This window comes from Lycium barbarum, chromosome 10 (genome assembly GCF_019175385.1).
Source record: "Lycium barbarum isolate Lr01 chromosome 10, ASM1917538v2, whole genome shotgun sequence".
In the NCBI taxonomy this organism is placed as follows: Eukaryota; Viridiplantae; Streptophyta; class Magnoliopsida; order Solanales; family Solanaceae; genus Lycium; species Lycium barbarum.
The window spans coordinates 67,700,370-67,710,071 of NC_083346.1; the positions used below are offsets into that span (position 1 = coordinate 67,700,370).

Here is a 9,702-nt window from a genome sequence, read left to right on the forward strand (position 1 = left end):
AATTGTTAATAGGCCATGTGGCTCACCTAGATATGAATGTTAAAGCACGATGAGAGGTGCCCGGTGGGTTAGCTCCGGGTGCCTGTCATGGCTCTCCGATTGGGTCGTGACATCAATAATCATGCTCAATATCAGTAGTACCAACAATGGGTACGCCAACAATATATCTGAATCACAATATCTACAATGGGTATGCCAATAATATAACCAAATCACAAGTACCAACAGTGGGTACGCCAAAAATATATCCGAGTATGAATACCAAGAGTGGATATGCCAACTATACCATAATCAAAAAAGATAAAACATAATCCAATAACTACCAACAGCTCAGGGCATCAAGCAGGCACAATCGAACAATCAAATCACACATAACGGGGTGGCTAGCCCCAACACACAATAGGGCCCAACCTAAGGCAATATCCATCCCGACATCATACCCGAAGGTTCACATGCTATCTCCAACAATATATTCAATATATGTGCTTCGCTATAAGAAATCTAACCACAGGTAAGCCATAACCTACCTGGATGGCCGAACCGCAACACCAACAACTCACTCCTTCGCCTTGTCTTTCTGCTGAACCTTAGAACCAAAGTAGTTTAAGCATAATCAAATTCTAGATTAGAAATCATGAAGAATGACACTAATATTGCTGCTATTCAAATTAGGTCAATTCTAGCCCTAGAAATTGGGGAAATGGACCCATAAGGGACACAGAAAATTCTAAAGAAAATTATCAAATTTAGCAGTAGGTGATCATAACCCAACCACTAATTGCTGATTTAACTCAAGCATTAGCCTAATTTCTGATTTCAAGCAAAACCCCCAAATTGGGTATAAACCCTAATACCTTTATTCTGAAATTCAACCGTAGGAATGGAAGGTCTATGATTACTAAGATTAGATTCATCAAAATCTAACATAAGCATCATCAATTTATCCTTACCAAGCCTAGAGAAAGTGTTCATCAAAAACCCCCTTCCAACTTCCATTACTAAAGGGTTATTAAAGGTAAGGGAGGAATCTAAGATGATTATGATTTAAGGAAGAGTAAAGGAATAAGCAAGATTTACCTCCAAATATCCCTAAGAACAGTTCCCTCAAGCTCAAATATCGAGATGAGAAATAATGAGGGTCTAAGGGCTTTTAACACTTTATTAATTTTACAAACTACCGTCACCCGCTTTAGCGGCTCTAGGACCGCCCCAGCGGTGCCGCTTCAGCGGTCACTCGATCGCTTTAGCGGTAATGGAAAAATCCCATTGACTGCTCCAGCGGCAGGGCTACCTCTCCAGCGGTGCCGCTGCCACATTGCTAGTGCCGCCAAAGCGGGCACCAGAGACCAGAAAACTCTCCCAAGTATCACAATTTAATCCAATTTTCAACTAATTCCCGAGGACATCTGCTCGCATACCATAGACATAGCCACGTATAAAAACACATTACGAACGCGCCCGTGTCCTCGAAATTCCCAACAGAGATCTCATTGACCGAGGCAACCCCCGATGCCCTAATTCTAATTTCTCAATCCAAGTCCCGATATGCATCCGAGTGCATTGGGAACTGAACCAAATATACCCACAAGTTCTAAATTACCATCCGGACCTCTCGAAATCGACAGAATTTCGAAAAAAGTTCGTTTACCCGAAAGTCAACTTTGGGTCAACCATTTTTCACTTTAAGCCTATATTTCACAAAAGTTGCTCGAATCCGATCTATACACCTCAGGAAGCGTGCCATCGGTCCCCTCGGGTCAAAACTGAGCTAGTCAATGCTCGAGAACGGGCGAAAATGCCAAAAATACTATAACGACCAAACGGGTCATTAAAAAACTGATCCCAATGACCGCCAACATCTATCACACAAGCCCGCAACATATCCTCAAGGGCCCGAATAGTACGCCTGGACTGTCCATCATTCTGAGGGTTATATGCTGTACTAAGCTCCACTCGAGTACCCAACTCTTTTTATATAGATTGCTAGAAATGAGATGTAAACTGAGTACCTCGATCCGCCAAACCTTCCATTCACTTAGCCCAATAATTTGATCCTCACTCATTTGATCCGGCCTTACTTAAATACCTGATTTGATCATAACCATAACTCTGATGCAATTTGGTGGATTCCACAATTATCATCATAGTTGCCACAATCTTCTAACTGAAATCGTCATCCGTTGTTAACTGTACCCGCCAGGTACTCTAATTCCATTTATCTTTCTTCTACACCTTCCAAAATCATCTTTAGTACCATGAATCTGTAGAAATCACGCTATCACCCGCCATAAGTCCAAATCAAGACCCTGTCTGTTCAAAAAAGTATTTGTACTTGTTCTGAGCAAATTCCAAGCATTTCTATCCAAAACTAACCTTATCCAAGGTCGATTGTTAAATCTAAAATCTAATAGTGTCGTTTCGATGAGTTAAAACCACTGATCAACACTCACTATCTGAATCTTCCAATCCTTCAAGTAACAAACTGTGCACATCAACCTCGGGATTATCTTGCCGTGCCAATGTTGTACTAGTCAACCGATCACTCCAAAAATTTCCCCTATCCATTTGTACCTCCTCCATCTAAATGAGGGTGTGTTCAGTATGGCGAAAAATGTTTTCCATGGAAAATGTGTTCTTGGAAAACAAGTAAATTTCTTACTTACTTTCTCATGTTCGTTTGGTGAGTGGAAAACATTTTCTTGTGTTCGTTTGGTGAGTGGAAAACATTTTCTAAAAAATATTTTCTTGTGTTCGTTTGGTGAGCGGAAAACATTTTTCGGATAATAAACCCCCATGCTTTCCTATGCTCCACCACCCCACCCCACACCCCCTCTCACGCCCTCACTCCAAATCAAGAATTCACATACTAATATTCTATCTTTCCTCAAACAAAAAAAATTAAAAGGAACACAAAAAGGTCGTCAACCACAAAGCATAGAAAATGAAACAAAAATTCTCAGATCTCATTGCATAGTCCAATATGAACCAATTGCACTATGAACTATTACTAGTATTTACTATTCCAATTCATATTGGACTACAGATTATGAACTGCCATACATCACTTACTCAAGCCACTGTATTTCGAGCAAGCAAGTTAATTTCACAACCAAAGTGTTAAGTTTTTCAGAGAAGTTAGCTAATACACACCATATGATCAGGTGGCTATTCTCTCTGACATTTTCTCCTAAAGATAGACCATAGCACATCTTAGATAGAGACTACTACTACACACATCAACTGTTCTGAAGGAAACCCCTCTTTCATCAAACAAACAAAATTAGAAATAGCAAGAAAATATTAAAAACCAAGCTGGAATCTTGAAGTTTCAAATAAATGTGAGAATAACAATTGCTTCAAAATCCTATCTAGCTATGCTCTTCTAACCAATTTGTGTATTCTATTGTTTTCTCTTGAATCGGTTCAAACACACCTTGCGAAGATTTAGATCTTTTGCCATGAATGCTTTAGCCAAAGTGTCACTTTGCACCAAATAATCAAAAGCGTCACCTAAGAACTCTTCCTCGTAATCTTTCATTGCCATAATTTCTTCATACAACCTTTTCACATCTAGTTAGCTATCAGCTATCTTACTGATTGCTTCCGCCACTTCTCCAAGCTTTGTTGATATATCACCAACCACATCTTGCGCATCATAAGAACGATTTCTTTTGCGACTTGACTTGACTTGACTTGAGGGGAATTTCCACAAACTACATCTTTTTCCTTGGATGGCCATTCAATATCAATATCATTACCTTTCTCCGAGCTGCAATCCAAGTTTATATCATCAAATGACTTAGCATAATCACTCCTACCTCGATCGTTCCCACACAGAAGAGACATTTCATCAAGCATATCAATCTTCTTGTTGATGAACTTATCGTGAGTAGGATGCGCCTATAATACAATGATAATAAAAAATGGAGTTGAGCCAAGCAATTCACAATGAAACAAAAGATAAAAGTCGCAAAAGAAATGGCACGAAACTGGACAGTTTATAATGACTGGTTAATCTGGACAACAATTGTTTTAAACTAAGCAGAGTTACAAAAATTAATACTAATAAACACTAGATTCCACAATTTTTTTTTCCTGTCAAACCAGTACCATAAACCAAACCAGCAGCAGTTCAATCACGACCCGACTAGAGGCCGTGACGGGTACCCGGGGCTAACCACCGAGCACCACTCATTTCCTTACTCGTCATAGTCATTATACACTTCTTTCCCATTCATATACTCATAATAATAAGACAACCATTTTTCATTTGAAAATATAATTAATTTTATATACATAAGCCCTTCGGCTATCAAAATAATAACATATACACAATCGTAGCATCGTGAGACCATACTACCCACACATGCGTATCTTTGAGCCTCTACTAGAGTACTAGACATATAGATGGGACAAGACCCCATCGTGCCCAAAATATACATATGTACACAAAAGAATAATCAAAGGCACCTTTGGAACAATGGAGTGCTCTCAAGTCGGCTAACAGCTCCTACGAGTCTGGATCAAGCTCACCTCCCTGTCTACCTGTGGGCATGAACACAACGTCCAAAGAAAACTGACGTCAGTATGAACATTGTACTGAGTATGTAAGACAAGAACGAAATAAACATAATAGAAGAATCATGAGCCATAAGAGGAAGGTATAACCTGCATGAGTTTCATAGGTGAATACATTTCATACATATATCGTATATTTACATAATCATAGTACATATGTCATCACAGCGCATATATCATCACATCATAATCCTTATCGTTAAGCCGCGTCCGGGTAACCATCATATGCCGCCCACTAGTGGTGATCTACAAATGGTTGGAGGTGCATTTTCTTTTTTTGATGCTAGCCAATTATTGTACCATAATACCGCCACATCTCGGAGTCTATAAGATGCCAACTCCACAGATTCGGTTTTGGAGGCATGAATAATCCTCAATGTTCTCAACATCTCACAATAAAACCTTGCGGGTCTTCATCCGACTTTGACCCAAAAAACTTCGGAGAATTCAAACTCATAAAATCAAGGGCTCTGGTACTAGCTGCCCGATCACTTGAACTCACATTCTGCCGCTGTGCCTGGGTGGCAACTAACTGTGTCAATAGATGAATGGCCTCGGTCACTTGTTGACCCGAAGCAACCGGTGGACGAACTGGAGCTGAAGCTCCTCTTTATTCTTCTTCATTGGGCGGGGTGGAGAAAGTATTAGATAGAGCCTCATTATGTGACTCGTCCTCTTCTGCATTCATGGGCGGCTCTCTTTCTACCCGCCTTTTTTATTGTAGTCTTGCCCTTTTGGGTGGCTGTAGCTTTTCCATTTGGCAGCAATTCTGAAATCATAGCACGCTATTAAGGAGGAGAAAGTCTTATAAAACAGCTCTATCGCACGATCTCTTAAGATGAAAGATGGTCATTTTTCCTAAATGCCCTGTATCCTTCTGTTTATTAGTGTGGCGTGCAGCAAACCATAAACAAGACTCTACTGGACACGGCTCGTAGACGACTAAGGACTGAACTGCTCTGATACCACTTTTGTCACGACCCGAGTAGGGGCGGTGACGGATACCCGGGGCTAACCACTGAGCACCACTCATTTCCTTACTCGTCATATTCATTATACACTTCTTTCCCTTTCATGTACTCACAATCATAAGACAACCATTTTTCATTTGAAAACTTAATTAATTTTATATACATAAGCCCTTCGGCTATCAAAATAATAATATATACAAAATCGTAGCATCGTGAGACCATACTACCCACACATGCGTATCTACGAGCCTCTACTAGATTACTAGACATAGAGACGGGACAAGACCCCGTCGTGCCCAAAATATACATATGTACACAAAAGAATAATCAAAGGCACCTCCGGAACAATGGAGTGCTCTCAAGTCCGCTAACAGCTCCTATGAGTCTGGATCAAGCTCACCTCCCTGTCTACATGTGGGCATGAACACAACGTCCAAAGAAATCGTACGTCAGTACGAACATAGTACTGAGTATAAGACAAGAACAAAATAAATATAATAGAAGAATCATGAGCCATAAGAGGAAGGTATAACCTGCATGAATTTCATAGGTGAATACATTTCATACATATATCGTATATTTACATAATCATAGTACATATGTCATCACAGCGCATATATCATCACATCATAATCCTCATCGTTAACCCGCGTCCGGGTAACCATCATATGTCGGCCACCAGTGGTGATCATGTCCGGCCTTCTGGGCGCGGTGGAATCATAAGCAGCCCTCCTTAGCGATGACATGTCCGGCCTTCTGGGCGCGGTGGAATCATAAGCAGCCCTCCTTAGCGGTGACATGTCCGGCCTCCTAGGTGCGGTGGAATCATAAGCAGCCCGTTTTAGCGGTGACATGTCCGGCCTCTTGGGCACGGTGGCATCATATCGTCATATACCCATCGTAACTCAACATTTTCATACATAGCATAGGTATGTTATAAACTTACATTATTGATCATCTCCTAGACATATCATGACTTAGCATCATTATACAATTATCATTAAGAACGTACACTAGAATTTGAAGGCAACTACGGCTATGTCGGGGTGACATAAGGTCGTGAACCCCCGATTATATTATGGAGTGATCATCAACATCATATCTCAACTTGAAGGAACTAACAACTTAAGGTGAGTGTACGCAAAGAGAAGCATCGATGAAACCATACTTAGAATTATTAGCTTCATGGACATCTTATATTACACTAGGATTCCTCATACTTATATTCATCATCATCATTATCATGCTCGTATCGTGTTTCCTTTCTTAATCAAGTGTGTATGTAGCTTTGTATATTCATGGGCTCATAGTCTCCATCGTATAGGATGGTCATGGAGAATTAGGAAGATTCATTCCTTAGAAGGAAAGGATTAGCCTTACATACCTTTTTTCGTTTAACTAATCTATCGCTTGCTTGTTCTCCTTCGATGCCCACGTTTCTACCTTCAAGAAAAGTCGCATGAACATTAGCTAATCGATTACTTAAACGTGCTTACTAAAGCTAAAGAAAATTGGGCAGCATTTCCTTTGTTTATACAACTTTTCTCATATTCTATATCAACTCCCAAACATTCATAACAACATTCACAATATAATAGACAACAATTATCATTCATCTTCATTTTCCGCATTTCACAATTCCTCTTCAATTTCTCCATAATTGTGGTTATAGTTCACTATCGCGTTTTCTCATATATAATACTTATTCCATGGTCTATATGTCATTCACAACATACTTACAACCGCAACATACCAATATTCATAATTCAATCCAAACCTTCACCCAACAATGTCACTATTCCCACATTTATGACCCACTTTCTATATCTTTCTACAATCCATGTGTTTTTTACTTTCAACACCTTAAACAACCAAGAATGATCATAAAACTCACCTTAGATAATGGATGAATAAGCCTTGAGTGGGAATCCTCTTCTTGCACAAAAACCGTAGCTCACTTCCTTTGGGATTTCTTGACTTAGATGAACTTTGATATGTTTTCTACACTTGATTTTGTGGGTTTGATGTATTTGATCATAGATTTCTCTTGGTTTCTTGTAGATGAATAATGGAGAGAGTGCTAGAGGTTTCTTGAAGTGTGGTGAGTGGAAAATGAAATAAAATAATGAGAGAGGGTCCTTATTTTTAACACATAAAATCTGTCCCGACCGAGATATACGGACCAACATACGGTCCGCACATTTTATACGGGCCGTATGTTTGGCCTTATGTTTGGTCAAGTGAGGTATGATATTCTGGGCTAATTATACGTCCAGACATACGACCAGTATAATTTATACGGCCAGTATGTTGGGCCATATAATGCCCAGTTCATCCGAACTCTTTCTCGTTGACTCGTTTGATCTCCAATCCTTATGGAACCATCTTGACACTTGATTAACATCTCAATACCAATCTAAGGGACATTATCATCCTTCTCCAAGATATTATTATGCTATCATTAACTCGTCACTCATAATTCTTACCCGACACGCAACATATCCTTTGCTTCCCTTGACAACCTTCTTCCCTTGCGTCAAATGTCTTTGAATCTCGATTAGGGTCATCAAATGCTATTTCTTTCTTATCACAACATCGTATGCATCGTGCCCTAAGCTAGCTTATTCACTGTACGTTAATGGGGAATTTTCCAAGGTGTAACAAGTTTTGGACAGTCACAGCTGCATGACCCTTTCTACTGATTTGCTTTTCTTTTGTCATCTATTTATTCTAATTTTCTTCTGATTTGCTTTTCTTTTCATGTTATTTCTTTCTTATTTGTGTGAACAAGTTCATGGCACAAATCACTTCCATATGTGTCTGCCTATACCATACATATCTATCAAGCAACCAATAGAAATTCGGTGTAAACACATTGTGATGTACTTATCAGAAAGAACTAAGCATGACTATTATATATAAACCAACACATAGGATTAAAGAATCACCGTACCTGAATATGGAGAGCATAGACTCTAAGACTCGCTGTAATCATCTTCAAGTTGTCATCCCATCCAAGACCACTTTTGTTGAGTAGAGTTTGTACGGTATTACATGCGCTTCATAGTGTTTTAAGATGATTCTCCACATGTTTAGCTGAAAAGTCCATTCTAAGTTGTTGGTTAATAGCATCTGAAACACGATTGAATGAGGTAGCCTCAAACTGATTAGTTGATTTGTTTCCTTGCTTCACTTCATCAGCTAGGATCTCCAACATCAAATATTCCATTGGTTTTGACCACCTAAACTGTTTCTCTCCTTTTTTCCCCCATTTATTTACTGTTAGGAAACATTCAAATAAGAATTAAAATTTGAAACACAATCCTGGTTGCAATAGCCACTATAAACACCAAAAAAAACACAAGGAATCAAGCTCATAATGACCAATTCTGGCAGCCTCATTGGCACTCTACATGGCCTTAGAGCATAGCAGCCAAGTAGAACATAGCAGCTGTGCAAGAATAAAGTAGTAGCAGTTGTGAAAAATTCAGTTTAGCGGCCAAGAACATAGAAACTATGCAACATTCAACTGCAGCAGCCAAGAACATAGCAATATGCAATTACCAATATGCAGCAAATAGTAAATACTAGCAGTTTTTAAGCAAATAGTAATTACTAATATGCAAATCCCAAAAACTCTAGCAGTAGCTAAGCAAGAGAATCTGAATATACGATGTACCTAAAACCTAAACTTTATAAGGTATCAAAATCAACAAGAAGAAAGCAATAAATATGAAATACACAAAACACAATTGATAACTGAATAGAATCTCCACTCAAGCATATGACATTAAGAATCATAGAACTTACAACATCGACAAGCAGCTCAAACATCTTTAAATACACTAAAGTCCCCTATTCCTCCTTCTATCATAGTTTGTAAACATGGCATAAGCAATGGCATCTATTTTTGATGACCATTCTCTAGCCTCTTCACGACTTTCTCTTTGTGTCCGGTAGCTTTGACTCCCTTGAGTATTTTGAGTAATTTGAACATTTTGAGGTTGAATTAATGGCTCCACATCTAATTCTTGTATTATTAGGACATTTGGCTCCAAATCAATTATGTGATTGTGCAAAATGTATGCCGCTAATACAACATCCACTTGTGTTTTAAAGTCCCAAAAGGGTTCATTATCAATCACACGAAATC

At 39.1% G+C, this 9,702-nt stretch overlaps 1 pseudogene; it reads right to left on the bottom strand.

The window, feature by feature from the left end:
* Positions 1 to 3,241: 3,241 nt before the first annotated feature.
* LOC132614469 (uncharacterized) lies at positions 3,242 to 9,002 on the bottom strand (annotated as a pseudogene).
* Positions 9,003 to 9,702: the final 700 nt, after the last annotated feature.